The 22,343-nt window shown below is 48.0% G+C and overlaps 1 protein-coding gene across 2 annotated transcripts in view; it reads left to right on the top strand.

Annotated features, from left to right (window-relative positions):
- PPP1R10 (protein phosphatase 1 regulatory subunit 10) overlaps window positions 1-22,343 on the top strand; it is a 118,097-nt gene that overhangs the window by 78,997 nt on the left and 16,757 nt on the right. The gene's annotated exons all lie outside the window — the stretch shown is intronic.

Raw genomic sequence — 22,343 nt, 5'->3', positions numbered from 1 at the left:
ATAGCCTTTTGGCGCTTTCCCTGGCTGGCAGATACTATCAGCTCAGTGGCACATAAAATATTCCTCTAACACTCTCCCTTCCAGGCAGAGAGTGGCACATGTTACTCCATGGGCACTCTCCCTGGCAGTCTGATGCTATTAACACAGTCACATGGACAGGATACTCCACTGACTCCCTGGCAGGCTGATAGTATTAATCCCAGAGTGGCACATACATATTCCACTGGCACTCTCCCTGGCAGGCTGATACTATTAACCCAGATTAGCACATGGACAGAATGTTCCACTGGCAGGATATTAATAACCCGGTGGCACATGGTAGAAATATTCAACTGGCCCTCCCTGTAGCAGACTGATGCTATTAACCCAGAGCGGCACATGGTACAGTACTCCACTGGCACTCCTTGGCAGACTGATACCAATAAGCCAGAGTGGCACACAGGCAATATTCCACTGGCACTCTCTGGCAGGCAGATACTATTAACCCAGAGTGGCACATGGACAAAATGTTCCACTGGCACCCTGGCAGGCAGATACTATTAACCCAGAGTGGCACTTGGACAGAATGTTCCACTGGCACCCTGGCAGGCAGATACTATTAACCCAGAGTGGCACTTGGACAGAATGTTCCACTGGCACCCTGGCAGGCAGATACTATTAACCCAGGGTGGCACATGGACATAATGTTCCACTGGCACCCTGGCAGGCAGATACTATTAACCCAGAGTGGCACTTGGACAGAATGTTCCACTGGCACTCTCTGGCAGGCAGATACTATTAACCCAAAGTGGCACATGGACATATTGTTCCACTGGCACACCCTGGCAGGCAGATACTATTAACCCAAAGTGGCACATGGGCATATTGTTCCACTGGCACACTCTGGCAGGCAGATACTATTAACCCAAAGTGGCACATGGGCATATTGTTCCACTGGCACACTCTGGCAGGCAGATACTATTAACACAGAGTGGCACATGGACAGAATGTTCCACTGGCAGGAGATTAACCCAGAGTGGCACATGGACAATATTCTATGGACACTCTCCCTGACAATCTTGTAACTAGTAACCCAGAGTTGCACTTGGACAAGAAACTCCACTGGCACTCTCCTTGGCAGGCTGATCCTATTAACCCAGAGTGGCACATAGGCAATATTCCACTGGCACTCCCCGTATCAGACTGGTGCTATTAACCCAGAGTTGCACACGGACAGGATACTCCACTTGAACTCTCCCTAGCAGGCTGATACTAAAATGACAAGTGGATTTTTTTTTTCTTCTACAGAGCAAGTAGTTATGAAGCAACTTGTCCCATGGACAAGTAGGTATTTGATTAAATTCCACACCCCTGTACAATTCTTAACCCAGATGGGCACACGGACCGAATATCCCACTGCCTAGCAGGCTGGCTACGTGCCAGACGAGCACATGTGACTGACTTGTCCCCATCCCCCCCGGAGAACGCGTTCTGTAGTAGGGGATCTCTGTGTATAGTCATAATCTAGTGAATAGTCCCGCCCATGTGCGTGGACCCCGGAGCAATCAAAAATAATCTCTTACAGTGTCAAAAAATGCAGAAAATGCATAGACACTTAAGAGAGAATTTAAAGACAGATAATGCAGCCAAAAGGCTACACTGTCCAGTACTTCAACTAGAAATTTCCACCATAAAATCCACAAAACAGCAAAGCCTGTACAGATTTCCCTTGCTTAACAGCAAAATCCCTCAGGAATGATAGAGAGAAGAACCTGGACAGACAAGCCCCATAGGCTGCCATTATGTGGCTTAATTAGGATACTGTGCCTTTAAGAGAACCTTCCAGAACCTTCTCTCAGTATCCCAGAATGCATAGCAGGTCCAACTTAGCCACAGTTCTTTTTTCCGGCTCCTGCAAGCAGGACCCTGGAGCATTGAGCTCTCCCTTTCAAGGGTTTTTGTTGGTGTTTTACACTGATTTCGATTTTTGGTACTTTTAAAGTACTCTGGTGACTTTCTTTCTGTGTTTCTGCACTCTTTTTTGTCCAATAATGCCTGCATTATTCGACAAGTGCCCTGAGTGCTCTAGAAAGAAGGCCAAGACAGACTCCCATGAGGTCTGTATTCTCTGCCTTCCCTCTTCCCACATCCCTGAGGAGTGTAGGATCTGCAGAAGCTTCTCTGGAAGGACCCTGAAGGAGAGGAAGAAGATCAGGCTTCAGGGGCTTGAGGAGAGGAAGCTGAAGGCACGAGGTGGGTCAGGAGGGGCTCCTTCTACCCATGCTGAGGCCTCTGGGGGGCTCCCCAGGGGCAGGAAGACCAGCCCGCGCCCAAGGTCTCCGTCTGGGTCAGTTGCCCTGACCACGACGTCGAGGGGACGGTCAACGGCCAGTTCCAGGTCTCCCCAGGGCTCTGGGTCGAGAAAACGTCGCCCGTCGACGTCGAGGAACGTGTTCCGGCCGCCGTCGAAGCCGGTGTCGATATCCTCGTCGTCGCTGTCGGCGTCGAGTGATCGACATCGGAGGGCCCGGCGTCGGCGCTCGCCGTCGAGGCGACACCGCCGTTCGCCGTCGAGGACATCGTCGTCGAGGGGATCCTCGTCGTCAAGGTCGCCGTCGAGACAAAAGGCATCTCCGGCGCCGAAGAGGTCGACGTCGAAGCATTCCAAAAGGCCGACGTCGAGACGGTCGAGAAGATCGACGTCAAAAAGGTCGGAGAGGTCGACGTCGAGGAGATCCAAAGGGTCGCCGTCGAAGCGATCCAGGAAGTCGACGTCGAGACCGGCGAAGAGGTCGAGGTCGCCGTCGAGGCACCATCGCCCGTCGTCGAGGTTTCGTGGCTCGTCGATCTGGTCGGGGTCGACGTCGAGACGAAGACACGGTTCGACGTCGAGGAGTGTGATTCGGTCGACGCCGAAGGACCGTTCGACGTCGAGGGGACATCGGTCGTCGTCTGGACACCGGTCTTCCGCGTCTGTAGGTCCTAAGGACAGGCCCAAGACTGTGGGGGGCTCCCCACTCTCTGGTAGAGGTGATGGCTCGCCGGGACCGGCGCATTCCGGGGTGGATACTCCGATGAAGCCGTCTACGCCTCCTCCGCGGCCTGCTGTGCCGAAGGGTCCTCCTCCGAAGGCCCCTACCCCGCCTCCGAAGCCGGCTCCGCGGGACCCGCGTCCGGTTGCCCCTCCACCCCCGATCCCACCGAGGGGGGTGTCGATGCCTAAGTTCCCGACGCCTCCGAAGAAGACTCCTAAGAAGCCTGGAGCTCCTGACCCTGGGAGGCCGAAGGAGCGTCCGAGGCCCAAGAGGTCGAGGTCTCGCTCGGGGAGACGGGACAGATCGAGGAGTGGCCGCGGATCTTCATCACGATCCAGGCATCATCACAAGAGACGTCGGTCCAGGTCACGTTCTCCTTCTGGGACCCGTTCCTACTCGCCCACGCTGTCCGATTCGCCGGAGACTAGGGTGTCTCCGATAGACGATATTAGCACATTTCAGGAGGTTCTCCTGCGTGGTGCGGCGAAGTTGGGCATTGAGGTTGAAGCGCCTACGGCTTCTACCTCGGTAATCTTTGAGACTTTACACAAGAGGCACTTGTCTCGCCCCCTGTTACCTCTGGTGCCGGGGCTCCTTGAGCCCGCCGAACAGCTATTCCTGACGCCGGCGACGGTGAGATCTGTCCCTTCCAGGATACTGAAAAAGTACAGGGCTCCGGACTCAGACCCAGCCTTCTTGAGGAAAGACCCGGTACCGGATTCAGTCATCGTGACTGCTGCTCGGAAGCTTCATTCCACCTCCCCTGCGTCCACGGTGCCTCCGGACAAGGAGAGCCGGTGGATCGATTCTGCTGGTCGCAAGGCGTGTGGGACATCCGCCTCGTCCATGAAGGCAGCCAGTGACTCGGCTTTGCTGGGACGTTACGACCGGTCCCTTTGGGACTCGATGGAGCAGTTCGCAGACCTCGTCCCTCGAGACCGCAAGGAGGACTTTGTGGAGATCGTCAAGGAGGGGATGTTGGTCTCTAATCAGGCCATCGGCGCTGCAGCAGACATATCGTTGCTGTCCGCGCACGGATATTGCCACGGGATTCACCAGAGACGCCATGCTTGGCTCAGGTTGACATCGTTGAAACCGGAGGCACAGCAACGCGTGGCGAATCTCCCGTTTTCCGGAGATACCCTCTTCGGGAAGCACGCGGATGATGAGATGGCCAGGATGAAGGCCGAAGCGGAGACCCTGACGGCAGTGGGCCTGGAAGAGCCCAAGGAAAAGAAACCCTTCCGACAGTACCAGCGTCGGTTTGGGGCGCAGGGTCGTGGAAGGGGGCAGTCTGCTGGTCAACATCAACAGCGGCAGCAGCAGCAGCAGTACAGGCAGCCCTTCCAGAAGCGACAGGGTGGTAGAGGTCGTCAACAGTCCTCTACCGCGACCAAGGGCCCGGCCGGGTCCCGTCCCTGAGCTGTTACTTCCCCCTCGTCCGTTACCCGCTCCGGTGGGGGGAAGCGTTCAATTTTTTCTGGCAGAGTGGAGAAAAATTACTCAGGACAAGTGGGTGCTGAATATTGTTTGCAATGGATACAGTCTACGTTTCACCAGCCCTCCTCCATCGATTCCTCCCGTCAGCTCGCAGTATCAACTGCGCGAGCTTCAGACGGAGGCGGACGTTCTGCTAAGGAAAAGGGCGATCGAAGACGTACCTCTGTCTCAAAGAGGAAGAGGTCTGTACTCTCGGTTCTTTCTTGTCCGCAAGAAGGACAAAAACGAGTTCAGGCCCATTCTGGATTTGCGGCAGGCAAACAAGTGGATTCGCAGAGAAAAGTTTCGCATGCTGTCGTTGCATCAGATCTACCCTCAGCTGCAACGGGGAGACTGGATGTGTGCCATAGATCTACAGGACGCATACTTCCACGTGCCCATTGCATGCAAACACAGAAAATTTCTGCGCTTTCAAGTCGGCACCAATCACTATCAGTACACGGTGCTACCCTTCGGACTGAAGTCTGCACCCAGGACATTCTCAAAATGTATGGCAGTGGTAGCGGCACACCTGAGGAAGAACAAGGTGTTTGTCTACCCGTACCTGGACGATTGGTTGATCAAAGCCTCCTCCTTCTCGGAAGCTCGAGCACACTTCCAGAAGACGTGCGTTCTCTTGAACAGGCTGGGGTTGCACATCAACATGTCCAAGTCGGTCCCGATTCCGGTGCTGTGCATCCAGTACTTGGGGGCCTCCATCAATACGCTGTCAGCAAGCGTGTCTCCTTCGGAAGAGCGACGTTTATCACTCGTTCGGAAGGCTCAGGCTCTCATGAAAACTCCGTCTACGACGGTGAGGACCGTGTCTTCTCTACTGGGATCGATGGCCTCTTGCATTTTTCTCACTCCTCACGCACGGCTACAGATGCGTCCTCTGCAGGAGTGCTTGGAGGATCAGTGGGACCAGAGGAGAGGTTCTTGGGACGACAGGATACGACTGTCTCTACATGCTCTTCAGTCTCTGAAGTGGTGGTGCTCGAAGGAGAATCTCCTCAAAGGCGTTCCCTTCCACAAGGACATTCCCACACAGACCATCGTGACGGATGCGTCTCTCCTAGGTTGGGGGGCGCATTCCGGAGATCTGCAAATTCAAGGGACGTGGTCCCCGACGGAGTCCACGTACCACATCAATTTCCTGGAACTGAGAGCTGTTCACTTGGCACTGAAGGCCTTTCATCCGTCCTTTCAGACCAACTCTCTGCTTGTTCAGACGGACAACACGACTACGATGTATTACCTCAACAAGCAGGGGGGCTCGAGATCGCGCACTCTGTCGCAGGAGGCGCAGGCGATCTGGCACTGGCTTCTGGCTCGAGGACTGTCGATAACGGCCACCCATCTGCCAGGTGTGCAGAATGTTCAGGCAGACGAGCTGAGCAGAATCGTGCAGGAAAACCACGAATGGGTCATAAACGACGAAGTACTAGGAGAAGTCTTCGCAAGGTGGGGAACTCCAGACGTAGATCTGTTTGCCACCGCCGAAAACAGCAAATGCCGAGGCTTCGCCTCCAGGTACTACCAGCCAGGGACGCTGGGGAACGCGTTATGGATCAACTGGTCGAACAGCTTTCTGTACGCTTTTCCACCAATTCCCCTGATTCCGGCGGTTCTCATCAAGCTGTCTCAATCCAGGGCGAGAATGATTCTGATTGCCCCGGAATGGCCCAGACAGTGGTGGTTCACGGACCTGCTTCACCGATCTCTCCTTCCTCACATGAAGCTGCCGTGCAGGCCGGACCTTCTCACGAAGTTCGGGGGGCGGATGGTGCACCCCAACCTCTCGTCTTTGAGTTTGGCGGCATGGCTCCTGAAATAGTGCAATATGGCCATCTGAATCTCCCAGAGGATTGTATGGGCATACTGAAGGAGGCTAAGCGACCTTCCACTAGGACTTCCTATGCTTACAAGTGGAAGAGGTTTTGCATCTGGTGCAAGTCTAAGAACTATGACCCTACGTCATGCAAGGAAGATGTCATCCTTCCATATCTGCTTCATCTGGCGCAGTCGGGCCTTAATGTCCATTCCATTAAGGTTCATCTGGCTGCTTTGACTGCCTACAGGAAAGGCCCTTCACAGACTTCCTTTTTCCAGATCCCTGTGATCAAAGATTTTTTGGAAGGCTTGAAGAAAGTGTTCCCTCCTGTCAGGCTTCCTTCGCCTTCATGGGGCTTGAATGTGGTGCTGTCCAGATTGATGAAGGAGCCTTTTGAACCCATTCATAAGGCTTCGTTGCAGCACCTGTCCTGGAAGGCGGCGTTCCTCGTGGCCATTACATCGGCCCGCAGGGTGAGTGAGATTCAGGCATTGTGTTGCCAAGAACCTTATACTGTATTTCATAATGCTAAAGTTGTTATGCGTACTCACCCTAAGTTTCTTCCCAAGGTTGTTTCTGATTTTCATATCAATCAGACTATCACTTTGCCTACGTTCTTTCAGAATCCTTCATCTCCGGCGGAAAGGTCTTTACATTCCCTGGATGTGCGGAGGGTGCTGAAGTTTTATCTTGATAAGACTAAAGATATTCGTAGGTCAGACCAATTGTTCGTCAATTATGGCTCAGTCAGGACAGGTCTTGCTACCTCTAAACAGTCCATCTCGAGGTGGATTGTGTCCTGCATACAGTTGTGTTACTACAAAGCTAATAAGACCTTAGGAGGTAAGCCTAAGGCTCATTCCACCAGGGGCAAAGCTGCTACGACAGCTATGCTCCGTAATGTTCCCATTGCAGAGATCTGCAAGGCGGCCACTTGGAAGTCGGTCCATACCTTTGCTAAGCATTACTGCCTGGACACTGATGCCAGGGCAGACGCTCAGGTTGGGCAGGCTTCGCTGCGGAATCTGTTCGCACAGTAGTGGCGTTATTTTATTCTCCACCGCCGCTTGGTGTGGGGATGGGCTTGCCATTCTATTCACTAGATTATGACTATACACAGAGATCCCCTACTACAGAAGGAGTAGTTTCTGTCCTGTAACTCCAGTTCTGTAGTAGGGGTATCTCTGTTATAGTCATAAGCGCCCTCCCGCCTCCCCGGTGGAGTGTTGTTCATGATCATAATGCTACAGGTCTGGCGTTTCCTACGCCCTCGAAAAGAACTGAGGCTAAGTTGGACCTGCTATGCATTCTGGGATACTGAGAGAAGGTTCTGGAAGGTTCTCTTAAAGGCACAGTATCCTAATTAAGCCACATAATGGCAGCCTATGGGGCTTGTCTGTCCAGGTTCTTCTCTCTATCATTCCTGAGGGATTTTGCTGTTAAGCAAGGGAAATCTGTACAGGCTTTGCTGTTTTGTGGATTTTATGGTGGAAATTTCTAGTTGAAGTACTGGACAGTGTAGCCTTTTGGCTGCATTATCTGTCTTTAAATTCTCTCTTAAGTGTCTATGCATTTTCTGCATTTTTTGACACTGTAAGAGATTATTTTTGATTGCTCCGGGGTCCACGCACATGGGCGGGACTATTCACTAGATTATGACTATAACAGAGATACCCCTACTACAGAACTGGAGTTACAGGACAGAAACTACTCCTTCTTGCCCTTCCAGGAAACCTCCTTTTCCAGTACACTATTGCGAAGTGGTGCCAACGATAGGAGTTTTTCCTACACATGCAAGCATAGCCACGACTGCTCAAGCACAAGTCCTGCCATTTTAAACCTGGAGCCGTAAATGTTGCTGGGTGCCTCCGACTTCACATACGGGTACATGTCTTGACATCCCGCTAGCAGCTCGCAGACACTGCAGAGTAACCAGTGGAAGAAAGTTTGCCACTTGCCTAGGTGAGGACTTCACTCTGATTGGGGAGGGGGTGTTGATGGGTCTGGACTGCTGTGCCATATTAAGTTGCCACTACTGCACAAACATGACTGAAGAGCAAAACATGCTTGTTAACCAGCTTTCCTTGTATTTGTCTGTATTCTCTGTATTTATGAAGTGATTTTTGTCTCCTGTCTTTTCTTTAGGCCTGAAGACTTCTAAGTGTGTTTGGGCGGCATACCTTAGCTTTAGCCAGTGGGCCTGTGGGTGCCTTTTCATCCGGGTCCTCATGCTTCAGTTAATCTTCTCTGTTGGAGTAGGATTGCTTTCGTAGTGACGTCAGCACAGGGTAATTAAACACCACCAGTGCATGCCCCGCCCTCTCGCTTGCCAGCCCTGTCCTCAGCAGGCTTGTCCCTTGGAGATCGTCTTGTCTCAAGCAGTGTGTGCTGGAAGCATCTTACCTCCTCAGGATGTCGCCACCAGACCTCCGCTGGACATGACCTGCAGGCAGCCTGCTCTTGAAACTGGACAGAGTCACTAAACTAAGACTCCTTCAGCTTGCTCCCAGTAGCCATCTAGTAAGCCTTCATGTAGTTTTAAATAAAAAACCCTTACATTGTCAGTTTTGTGACGCAAGCTGGGTACCGCTAAAGTAATGAACATTCTTGGCCTCTATATTGAGACTGCTCAGCTGCTGTTTCTCCGGGCCCGTCTGCTACAGCTTCCAGGGGCTCTCAACCACCCTCTGTATACTCGTTTTGTGAAAGTAAGATGTCCTTACACCGGTTTCTAGAAGGACTACCATTTATTCCAGGCCTCCTTTAGACCTAGCCAGCCCAAATAATTTAGCACTTTTACTGGTTTGGGCCAAGTGCAAGTTGCATTTCTGGTTTTGCAGATGACGCAGCAGGTGCAAATCAAAATTTGCCTTTTTTTGTGCCAATCTTAAAACTGCATGTAAACTTAAACACCTGACAAGTTTTTTCCTTCTTTTCCAAAGAGAACTTTGGGGTGGATTGTGCCTGATCTCTACATTGGACATTGACCCACGAAGTACCAAATTTGCTTCAATAAATCTATTCACGTTTTAATTATCGCATGATTTGTATGTGACCCTTAGACTTGCTTCCTTCCTGTGCCTGACTTCTAGATGGTGCTTAAATGTATATCAGACTTGCTCCCAGATAATGTAGTTACAATGTGTCATAACATGATGTAATGTTAGATAATTCTGTTCTTGAAGGCAGCTGGTCTCCAGTTTAACTTCCAAACTCAGTCCACAATTTGGTTTGTACAGATGAGTCCAATGGGGCGGTTTGCTGCTTTCTAATGTTCATAAATGAACAGAGAAGAGGCCTCTGTCAAACGAAGCAACGTGAACCAGGGGCAGTTTTCTCATTGGTTCGTTCAACGTTAGATACGCAAGTCTACACCCACGCAAGCTCCCAGACTCTACCCAGGCTCAGTGTTCCTACTTGCAGTTTTACTTCTTCATAGCGTTTGCCTCTACCCCCGCCTGCGGTGCTAATGTATTTACTGGTGTCCTGGCTGACATGATCACCTAACCACCACAAAGCAATTGGACAGGTGATTGACATGCTGGTTCTCACCTCACACGGCCATTTGTCAGTGATGATGCATTTGACTTCCATGACCATGTCTGGCCCAGAGGGGGTAGCGGAACAATGAAGTGACTTTGGATCTGCTCATGGTGTCCATGCACGCATGCTTCATTGTTGGGCTGTCACTGGACTGATGTCTGCATTGGTCCTCAGCTTTTCAATAGGTCATAGGACAATGGTTCTTGGTTGCCTTTTCAATGATGTTATTAGTTTGGCTCATCCATTTGGTATCCCATGTCATTAGGGAGTTCCTTGCTCACTCTGCCTCTCTTGCATTGATACCATTAGGTGCATGCTTCAGCCTTTGCGATGCAGTAAGACCAGCGCTTCACTGATGGGCCTACTTCCCGGTACACCTTTTAATGAATGCCATAAGGCTTTAGTCTCTGGATACCTAGCTACTCCACGCATCCCCTCTTGGTCTGTGGGTGGCTTTGAATCGGGCACGGTGACTTGAGGCAATGTCTTCATTTGGGAGTGTCCTTACCATGAAGTGATTGCCTGGAATGTTTGTGCCCACCATTGAGGTGATCATTGTGCTTTACCAGGGCTACAGTCCTCCCCTATACCTTGGGTAAGACTTTCACCCACATCATGAGGAGGTGATTTATCAAAGTTTACATCCTGTTGGCCTAGACTGCCCAGTTACTGGGCACAATGGCATTCCAGTCATGTCAGTGGAATGTGGCTTCATCCCAGGGCCTCCTTGTGATTTCAATAGGGTTGAGGTTGCACTGATACCACAAGGCATTGCTTTTATTGTTTGGTGATACTGAGGTCTGGCTGTGGTGACCTGGTCCTGTCTTGACATGTTGGTTCATTCTGCACATGAGCTCGTTGGTAAACTAGTATTTGCCTTTCATCGGAAAGCACTTAATTGCTGTTGCTTGACCAGGCCCTCCCTCCTACCCAATTCAGTGGTGTGATTGTTCTTCCCTCAATTTCACTACCAAGGACAATGACATGACCATGAATCTCCCACTCGTATAACACTGTTTGGTGTATGTCTGAAATCCTCTGTCGATCGCTTGGTCAATAGTTCTTACTTCCTACATCTTGGGGAAATGTTTACTATTCTGCCTCCATGCCCTAGTCTTGACTGAATCCTTAAACAGCTTGCATGTGCCATGGGGATGGCCTTTGGGGTCTAGATTCTGGTCTCAACATAGCTTGGCTCATGTTGAGTCCTGATGAGCCTATTTTTTCCTGTACCCTACCAATTGGTCTTTCATCCTTAGGCTAAAGTCTTTATCAGATACATGCTTTGCCTTTTGAATTTCCTGTGTTTTATCTGATTGGAGTTGTCCTGCTTGGTTGACGTTTCTGCCCATTAACAACCAGCCTCTGCCGGCCTTGGTTTGAACTCCTTGCTAAGCTCTCTAGTGGGTTCAGTTTCTACCCATGGCCATCTCTACTTGTGTCTTGACCAGGGTGTCTGCTCATGAATTCACAGCTTATGTCCTGATTGGTCCTCCTTTTATCTGTAAATAACTTGAGCAATTCAAGGATAATGAGAAAAGCAACACCTACCTTGAGATGTTGATGTCCCAAGAGAGACAGACTAGTATAGGTAGGGCTGTCATGAAGTCCTTGACAGGCCCTGGTCCGTTGGAGCCATGACCTTCTGAATCCCATACTTCCCGTCTTCAGTCCAGTCGCCTCAAACATTGTCTTGATGATTTATGGGTCTCTTTGCCATCATACATCTCTTCTTATCTTGAGAGCATCTGCCTTTGACTGCTGTACTCTCACATATACTCTTGATCTCTTCTACTGTAAGCGTCTGGATTTGTCGTGGTCTGTATTTCATCTCCCTTCTCATGCAATCTTTGGGAGCCATCCTCCCACCGATCTGGGTTAGGTGGCTCAGTGGGTTTGTACACTGATGTATACTATGTGGTCACAGGTTACAATACCATACCAGAAGTCCTTTTAAGCTTTTATTTTCCACAGCCTCTTAGTTGGTAAATATAGCTGTTACACCTAGACAGGGAGGAAGCTGGCTGTTGGTCAGTGTACCAGGGCTCCAGCAGATCCTGAAGTGTTATTTTTTAAGGTCTGGTATGGGCCTCTAATGTGTTGAGTTCCCTTTGAGCAGCTAGGGATGAGACCTCACGTGGTCCGCACAGTTCTGAAGATATCTAGGCTTCTAACCTCAGTTTGTGTTTCGGGAGGCCTCACTTCTGTTTGTGCTTCCCTCTGCCAGAGTGTTTGCCATGTAACCAATTTAGGGATGTTTAGCAGAGCCTTTCTTGGAGCAGATTGTATATGTCCCTGCCGCTCGTGTGTCCCACTTGCCAAAAAACTTGCCTAACACTTTCCTCAGTTGTGCAACTGCCTGAGTGGCCGTTACAGAAGTTATTAGACCGTCTGGTGGTTGCAAAAGTTGTAATCCGTGTGCTCTGTGAATTTGGCGAATTTACTGGTTGACTCTGTCCTGTCCGATGGCTTGCCCCGTCTTGTGTTTTCCCTTCCTTGAGGATAGACTCGCTAACTTTTTATCCTTCCACTTCTGGCGTTGATGGTCCCTACCCGCTTCTTTTTGGTTAAGCACTCAGTGCATGTTTTTCAGTACCCTCCCATGTGTGCTTCTCCCTTTGTTGCTCTCATTCGTGCAGTTTTCCCTCCCCCGCCCAGCATTATGTGTTCCTCCATTGACTCCCACTCTTGTCTTTATACATTGTTATTTTTTTTTTAGAAAGCTAGGCTGCAGGTTGCTGCCAAACCGTCAGCCTTTAAAAAAGTTACATTGTGCTCCTCCCAACTTCATCTACCAATCCTTCTCGTGTTGGATTAAAAAAAAACATTTTGTAGCTGCAGCTCCAATTTTATTTTTTTTAGTTTACTAATCCGCCTTGAATTAGAAATAAAAAAAGACTGCATAATTTCATAAAATCTAATTGTACAGCAGCTCTCGTTCTTGTTATAGCTTATACAAGGCAGACCAACTGCAGTGCACTGGAGGGAGGGTCCCTTGCGAACATCTGCCTCCTGCAGGGCACTGGAGGGAGGGTGCCTCGCGAACATCTGCCTCCAGCAGAGCACTGGAGGGAGGGTGCCTCGCGAACATCTGCCTCCCGCAGAGCACTGGAGGGAGGGTGCCTCGCGAACATCTGCCTCCAGCAGAGCACTGGAGGGAGGGTGCCTCGCGAACATCTGCCTCCCGCAGAGCACTGGAGGGAGGGTGCCTCGCGAACATCTGCCCACTAGATTGCTCCTGCTGTTGGAGTCCAGAATTCTTCACCGCTACTGGCTGGGGACTGAGTCTCCCAAGATCTGCCATGCATGGTGAGGCATGAGCCCACAAAAAATGCACCTGCAAGTGGCGTGGTATCACAACCCTCACTTTTTTCCCTCCAATTTTTGGCTGATGCTGTAAAGCTTTTCTAAAAACTTTTTGCATCCCCAAAAGGCATTGTCAAAACCATTAAGTGAGGCCTTTTTTTTTTTTACTGATTTTAATTAACAGATTTATTGAGGCTTTATTCATTTATTCATGTAGCCTGTTGTCACTCCGTCTCCAGGCGCTCAAAATAGGATCCCTAAATGTGCATTCTATTGGAGATGAGCTTCTAAGAAAACGGCTAGGTCTTAACGAGGTTCCTAAATGTAAATGGCCTAATTTGAAACTTAGTGTAGTAAAGATTTGAGAGCTTGGATTTGTTTCTTTTTTCTTTAAGCACACATAGTTGCTAACCGATCTTAAGTGCATAAAGGTGTGTTTTGTGAACTACAGAAAGAAGAATTTAGGGCTATCTCCATAAAATAGTTTGTGCCACAGACATGCCGATTTAAATATATAAAAAAATTCAGACTGGGAGCCATTGTAGCTGTTTGATGTAGTTGGAAATGTGATAAAACACCTTGAGATGGAACTGGAGCTCAACCATATCCGTTTGGTCAGTTTACCTGTGCAGTGTTTTTTTTTTTATTGAGGGGAAACCGTGATAGATTAAGTTGCCAGAAATCTTATCAGAATCCTGAAGTGGTGAAAGCAAGATTTGGCTCTTGACGCCAGGGTCAGTTACGAGTCTAGAATTGTTCCTCGGTTACATAAGAAGCCGCGCTTTTCGGGATATACTTTTTTCTTTACATTTTAGTTTATAAACTATAGAACAGTTACATCTAATACCTTTTGCGACATCTTTGAATATACATCAACTGCCATTACGTTGTTTATCCTCTGTTATAGCAACACTATAGCACAGTACCACTTTGCGGTATAGGACTACTCTTCTGTTCCCTACATCATTAATTGCATTCTACAGGTGCACAAAGTTTTAATTTCAGTGACTTTCATTAAACAGGTGGAGGTGGATCAACGCACATGTGGTAGGAGTCAACAGAAGCCGCTGAGTTTTCTAACAGTTGAGCAAGAGACCGAAGATTGGGTATCAAAGGGGAGACAATTGATTTTTGTGGGACCGATAATAAAGATTTAGGTGTATCGGCAAAGTACCTTAGTTGGACAGCATGTGCACTCCCTGACAGGAAGGAGGACAGCCATTTTATAATGCCACCACCTAGTGTCTGAAATAGAATACATTGGTCAAAGGCAGTAGAGATTAAGGATCATTGTACTCCGTCCCATCTGGAGATCGCCTGCCATTGAAGCAAAACGTTCTGTACTCCCCTGGTCTCAACCTTGCTTGCAAATGGTTCCTGTGGTAGTTTGATCCTATGAGTGTACCGGCTCTTCTAAGACTTTTGACTTGAAAGGCTGCAGGGAAATTAGTCATTTGAATTTGTGGAGACTAGAGATTTTTTGGGTTTAAAGTTACCTGGAACAAGACCCCGAAAAAGAGGAGTTTAAAATTCCACTGCAGGACGGGCTTGTTTACTTCTTGATGCGTTTACAATTGAGGCTCAGGATTGAACTGTTTGGTTGTCTGTTTTCAATTAGATTGTCAAAGTCTTTGGTAGTAATCAGTTACGTGTACTGAACCGGAAAGGCCAGGAAGTCTGCTTAGGCACGGTCTTCCAATGTAATATGTTACATGTACTTTACCGCAAAGGCCTAGATAAGTCGGCTTGGGCTTGGTCTTCAAATCTTTGATAGGTAATCAGTTACATGCAGTACTTAACCAGGAAGGCCTAGAAGTCTGCTTGGGTAGTGTCTTCCAAAGCCTTTGGTAGTAATATGTTACATGTACTTTACCGCAAAGGCCTATATAAGTCGGCTTGGGCACGGTCTTCAAATCTTTGATAGGTTAATCAGTTACATGCAGTACTTAACCAGGAAGGCCTAGAAGCCTGCTTGGGCACTGTCTTCCAAAGCCTTTGGTAGTAATATGTTACATGTACTGGACCAGGAATCTTTGTTACGTAATCGGTTACATGCAGTACTTAACCAGTAAGGCCTAGAAGCCTGCTTGGGTAGTGTCTTCCAAAGCCTTTGATAGGTAATCTGTTACAAGTACTTTACCAGGAAGGCCTAGAAGAGTCTGCTTGGGTAGTGTCTTTCAAAGCCTTTGATAGGTAATCGGTTACATGTACTTAACTAGAAAGGGGAAAAGAGTCAGCTTGGGCACGGTCTTTCAAAGCCTTTGATAGGTAATCGGTTACATGTACTTAACTAGAAAGGCGAAAAGAGTCAGCTTGGGCACGGTCTTTCAAAGCCTTTGATAGGTAATCGGTTACATGTACTGTACCAGGAAGGCTTAGTACCCAAGCAGACTCTTCTGTCTTTCAAATCCGTTGATAGGTAATCGGTTACATGCAGTACTTAACTAGGAAGGCATAGAAGAGTCGGTTTGGGCACGGTCTTCCAAAGCCTGTGGCTGGCTGCTAAGCTCATCTTGCTGTTTTTTTGGGTGGACAATGTGTTGGGTAAATTATTTTCAAGTTGCTGGGATGGCAGGATGTTATTAAGAAATGGTCAGTTACTGGAATTGTTTGGAATAATTTTGCGCGTTAACCTTTGGGTCTTCTTGTTCAGATAGTTAAATTTGCCTCTTTGTCTTGTCATTTGAAATATACACTGACTTCTGTTTCTTGCACCAACAAATGTGGTAACTGGGATGGGGGAGGAGCATTTGCATGTGGCAGGACTTTTAAATTGCTGCTTTAATCCTTTATAGTACTGAGGTCGCCTCCGGCTCGGACAGACCTGGATGCCTTGAGTGCACACTACTCGCTGGCCATGTAAAACTTCGGCATGCATGTGCGTCCTGTACCCATATGTCCACAGTGCTATCTCTGTTTGGAGCTAGGACTCCCTTCAGTTTTGTCGCACTCTTACTGCCTGGCGGAAGCCTTGTGTTGCTCAGGCCTTGTCTCTGGTTCACATTCTACAACTCTTCAAGCTCCCAGGACATTCACTCTCCATGTAGTGTTTACTTCATGTTAACCTTGTTGTCCATTGTTGGTTGGGTGTTGCCTGGTCTGCCAATAATGGTCTCTTGTAGTCGCTCGCTCTGGTTCCTTCTTTAGATCTGACCATTTGTAACGGAGGTCCTTGTATATGTGGCAGTCCAGTGAATGATGTCCCAGTAGATCTCTAAACCCACCTGACTTGACATCAAACATTCTGCAACGCTTAATGAAGTTTGGGCAAAAAACAGGATGGGCCTTCACGAAAACTTAGTGGCACTTTTATTTCTAGGACGCATATAGATCAACGTTTGTTTTAGTTCATCAAGGAGACCATGATTCTTGGAAGAAGTATTTTTGTAAAAGTATTAGTTCTCAGTTTCACAGTAGTGAGTTCAGGGCTGTCCACCATACACGATAGTGAGTTCAGGGCTGTCCACCATACACTATAGTGAGTTCAGGGCTGTCCACCATACACGATAGTGAGTTCAGGGCTGTCCACCATACACGATAGTGAGTTCAGGGCTGTCCACCATACACGATAGTGAGTTCAGGGCTGTCCACCATACACGATAGTGAGTTCAGGGCTGTCCACCATACACGATAGTGAGTTCAGGGCTGTCCACCATACACGATAGTGAGTTCAGGGCTGTCTGCTATACGCAGTAGGACGTTCATTTTTAAGTGTAACAAAATGACACATTTAAAAATAAGTTGCAGTTTTAACATAATAAAATATTTTAGTGGTGTGTTAGAGCAATGCAAATGTTTAATTTATTTAAAGAAAAATCTGCTTTTTATGTAGGGTTGGGTCACTGTTCTATCGTATGCTATTGCGAAGGGGTAGGCGAGGTATATATCCATTGCTGTCGGCTGGGTCAGTGGTAAGCAAAGACCCACATTCTAGGGCGTTTTCCTGCACACTCTGAGCGTGGTTGTTGGTCTGATTTCTATGCTTTTCGTAACCCCTTCATTATTGTGCTCTTTAGTCTTTAAATAGGGATGTGTGCTGACAGTTGGCACTTGTCGATCTTCAAACCATCTGCGACTGCGGAGAACCTTTACTCCCTGTACGCGCCCCAGAAATACATGATAAGAAGGGGCCCTCCTGATTCTTTTTGATGTCTTAACAATTTTTCTAAACATAGGCCTTCAAGTAACTGTACTCTTAACTCTATAAAATCTCCCTTTTACTTAAAACCAATTCATGCATCATTTGGACAGTCCTCGGAGAAATCTGGACATTCTTAAAAGGGCTGTTAAATTGTGACCGGAGATCTTAGTGTCCTTTGCTAAATGAATGGCCTTTTGTGTTCGGGTATTGTCCCCTTTGCAAATGAGCATTGGCCAATTGTTTTTTGTGTGATTACATTTTTTTTTTTTTTTTTATGTGGCAACACTTAAGCAAAACCTTTTCCTTCCCCGTGATAAAAGCAAGTTACAGGCATTTACTTCATGCGTGGTGCACATTGACACGCTTGCAAAATGTTAATCAGAGTGGTTGTGTACATTCTTCAATAAATCTGTCATGAGCTATTATAAAGTCTGTGTGAATAATATTGCTCCATTCCAACAGTCTTTTAAGGCTCAGGCCTTCTGGGTAGTGTTGGTGGATTCTAGTTTTCTTGCTGTTTGTTGACACTATTAAAAAGCTGATCTCCGAGCAAATGACACCTCTTGAGGAAACTCCTAATCAGATCTACAACTTCATCTCTGAACCCTACTTGAGTCCATCTGACAAATGTGCCACTGTGACACATTGTACTAAAGCTACGATCCCAGAATTTCACTTCTGCATTCCTGCTCACCCTCAACCATTCTTCGTATCGGGCCAACAAAAAACTCTATTTGGAGACCAGCTAGGCCGCTTGGCAGATGTAGAACTGCCGCCTGTACCAGTATCCAAAATGTCCTGCCCTTTTGTTTTTTATGCTCTTCTCTTATGCTTTGTTTGAGAAAATTAGAGCAGCAGATACGTTGTCCATATGGTAGGTGCTGTTATTGAAGGAGCCTTCAGGTTTGGCCGCCCAATGGTAGAAGAAAGTTCTGGTAGTCTAACAGTACCCATTATCTTATTCCTGTATGGATTCCTACAGAACAAAGATGCCAGTAGTTCTATTTATTACCGTTTAAGGTGTCTGTTGGAGGTAGCATGAATGCTGTGTTTTTTGTCGGCTGCTGTCACTGTGGTAGGAACAGTTGCTCAATGAGACCTCAGTAAATTCACTCTTGTTGCCGAACACCTCCACATTTAGTCGTAAATCTGCTGCAGAATGTTAGGTGTGGTACTGTGCTTCAGCCCGGTTTTTATTTTTTTCCCACATGTAAATATACGAATGCATGTGATGCTAGAAGTACTTGGAACTTGGGTTGGATTTGCGCGTATTTTTTTCTGTCAATACAAAGTGAAATTTTCTTTTTAGTGTTTTGAGAGCGGGAAAGAGCGAGTTGTTTGCTGGGATGGTGGGCCTATCCATGCTCTACAATGCCTGCCTGGTCGGTGCTGCTACCATTTGCCACTTGGCTGCTGTTGGCGGCCAACGTATTATTTTGCTTGGCCGTGGTCCGCATTTTCTGGCCTTGCTCTTCCAGGAATATATGGCAAATCTTTTCAAACCCATGATTGCCCCCTAAAAGCGATCTATTTTGAGTGCCTTCAGCCCTATAGCTGTTCAGGCAGCATTGCTTTTTGTCGTACTTGGCTTCCTCCCATATTACCTTTCGCATCTTCCTAATCTATAAAGCAAGTGATGGATACAGTGATGTCCTGCGTTGGCTGGTATAGCAGATTTCATACCTTAGGTTTAGCCCTCCTGCTCTGATCGAGCCCATATTTTAGCGATAGAAGCGCATATTTCCTCAAGCATTGAAGACCACATCCTCTCTCCTGTGCCACAAAATTAGGGTTTAATCTCTGCCATGGAAAGCCATTTTTTTTGTACTGCTACTGGTTGTTCTCAGTGGTATCTTCTGGTCTTACTCTGTTGTGGCCCTTTCACTGTTAGGAGTGTACAATCCAGCAGGCAGACTATAGCCGTAAGATAATCATGCTTATTCTCATTTGGTGCCAACGGTCGAGCCTCGCTTGGCGTTGACTAGCGTCTGGTATGTTAATAAGACCGGCAGAGATGCCCAGCAATCCATAGAAATCTTAACTGCGTACGTGACGGCAAGTGTTTATTTCCTCAGAAAAAAAGTTCGCTGCAGGCTTGCAGTGCTCTAAAGGCTCGTCACCGTTGCAGGTTTTAATTGAGCGGCTTATGAAGGGGGGGGGGGTTGTTAGGTCAGTGGCTCCCTTATCTGATTTCACTTTTGCACTGTTTCTCTGAATGGGTTCCCAGTGTGTTGGATGAGGCGTTGAGGCTTGCAGTCTCCAGTCATTGGGGTGGGCTTCTCTTGGTTTGAGCAGCTGGTACCAAGAGTGTACACTTCCCAGGTCATATGGCTTGGGATTGTTGGGCCATGGCGCAGAGGTAGCACAATAAACTAGCTTGTGGACACTAAAGCCGCCTTGGTTTGGTTGGTGGCATGTCTGCTGTTGCAAGCCATTACACTTGAACATGCCTTTATAGTAAAGGACATTGTTGGGTTTGGGGTGTTTGTATTCTGTCTACCATTGACTGTGTCCCATTCGCATGCCCCTTCCAAGAATGTAATGTACCTAGTAAGATACTTGATGTACCATTGAGATGAGCTCATGCGCTCACCAACAATAGACTAATTCCAAGGCACATAAGTTGGGGAATGGATAATCATGCGGGACTCAGACATTGGAGCAGAATATTTCATGCATGCAAATGATGCAACCAATCATAGTCCTGATTTTAGCATTAGCTTTTAACTTTAGCCTTTTATGTATCTATTCTTTTTTATATATAAGAATTGCTTCTTTGTTTTTACTGTAATGATTTTAATTAATTATACAGTCAATAAAAAAAATTCAAATATTCTGTGATGAGTGGTGCTTGGTAGGCAGGTAGACAGTCCCATTGGGAATCGTTGGCTTTAGGTGATTGGAGTTTGGTGTGTTTGTGCTTGGTGATTAATTGTGGCTGTTAGGCGGTCAGTCTTTCTTGGGCATTGTTGGCTTCAAATGACTGGAGATTCATATGTTTTGTATTCCGTTTATTGGTTGGTGGTCAGTAGGTGGTCAGTCCCACTTGAACATTGTTGGGTTTAGGCGAGTGGCGCTTGCCTTTTGTGTGTTCATGGATTAAAAGTGGTTGGTAAGTGGGCAGACCCACTTGGCTATCGTTGGCTTTAGGCGAGTGGCGTTTACTGTTTGTGTTCAGTGGTGGTTAGTAGGCGGGCAGTTCTACTTGGCCATTGTTGGCTTTACGCAAGTGCTGTCTGCATGGTTTGTTCAGTGGTTAGTGGTGGTGGGTGGGTGGGTAGTCCAACATGATTTTCTGTTTGTGTTCAGTGGTGGTTGGTTGGCTTTAGGCGCGATGCGTTTGCCCTGTTAGTGTTAAGTCTTGGTTGATAAGTGGGCAGTCTTGCTTAGAGATTGTTGGGACAGGGTTACTGATATTTCTGTTGTCTTTGAGAGAGCAGCCCCAGGCCTAGTGTGGACTGTGATTGACTCATGCATGATTTGCCTTCCAGGACTTGGCCAGCCTCCATCTTGTAGGTTTGTCTTCCGAGCTTTTTTTTCCCCCTCCATGATTGGACATACAAGCTGGTCTCTTGTGTTTCTGCTCGTCCTTGCAGTTGTCCTCTGGCCCACTTTTCTGACCAGTGTAGGTGCCACAGTCACCCAATCCAGTGCCAGGAGGGCGCCGCCCTGCGGTTCTTGTGGACCCACTGAAAGCCTGGATGTGCTGTCGATGCCCAGCTTTGACTTCTTGTGTCCCAGGAACTTTATTTTCTGGCTCTTTGCTGCTTTGGTTTCTGAGCTGTTTCCAGATTTTCAATTCGATCTGCCCCTCCCTCCTGGGCATGCACAGCAGTGCATTTTGGGGGGGGGGGGGGATTGCTGAATGAAGGCGTTCATTAGTCGTCAGCCCGCTAGTTTGTTTCACTGTGCGTCTGGGGCAGCACTGATTGTTGCCCCATGAAGACCTGCTCAGACTGAGGCCCCTCCCTCGACCTTGGCGCTGGGTGAGTCGTGGAAGCTGCCAGAGGACGTGTCTTCACCCCCAGAGCGACTGTGGCCGCCCCGCTCATATGTGGTTGGGCAAACGTGCCTGTCTTTGGGGTGTGGCCTTTCAGACCTTTCCAGGTACAAGACACGCCCCTCCCCTTACAGTTAGATATTATTGTGTTGAGAGGATGTTAATACAAACAAAGCTAGAAAAGACACGAGGCTCCAAGGCCCGAGCGTGATGAACGCTGCAGTGGGCCCCTCGGTGTGCACCCCATTTGCCTGTTTTAGGGCCCCCAGAGCCGAAGTAAAGGATGTGACGTGGAGGCTCCTGGGATGAGACCTGGTTGGCTTGGCAGACCATCCTGCTTGCAGGTGCCAACCATTGTGGGCTGGCTGTTGCTGTATTTCCATGACGACTGACGGACCTAGGACACAACCGCTACAAAATAAAGGCCTTATGGCAGGAGTAAACTCCTATTGCGTAGAATAATTATTTTCGATACTTAGTATTTACCTCCAACCTTACTCTGGATAAGATTTTAACCACTGGCTCTTCAAGTCATTTACTTGTAACTTAGCCTTTCTAAACCCACCCACATGCATTTGGGAGAACCTGGATTGGGTTTCCCTGCAACGTTCAGTTGTATTTCACCTTTCCATTAGCTGGGTTCACCATGCACTGTATTAGCCTGGCTCTTGATTTGCAAGGTGTTGACTATGATTAAGAGTGCAAGCCACCGCAGCATGGTGTGTAAAACTCAAGGGCGCTTCAGCTCTTCATCAGGCAGTTACACGTCTCCCATCCAGAGTTATCGCATGGTTAACAATGTTGTCTTCTAGCTATATAGATGTATTTATTTGGGAATTTGGCATGGCCCGCTCATAGGCTGTGTTGAGAAGCGATTACCTGGGAATCTTGGCATGGGCGCTCCTAGGCTTTGCTGAGAAGCGATGTTTCTGGTGAGGGTGCCTGAAGTTGCTTTCAATCCTTGCTGGCCAGGAGTGCAGTTACCACACCTGTAGCACTTTCTTATTCCTGCTTCAGAATGCACAC

The sequence above is a fragment of the Lissotriton helveticus genome, chromosome 5_1, assembly GCF_964261635.1.
Source record: "Lissotriton helveticus chromosome 5_1, aLisHel1.1, whole genome shotgun sequence".
Lineage (NCBI taxonomy): Eukaryota > Metazoa > Chordata > Amphibia > Caudata > Salamandridae > Lissotriton > Lissotriton helveticus.
This window is presented reverse-complemented; position numbering and strand designations above follow the sequence as displayed.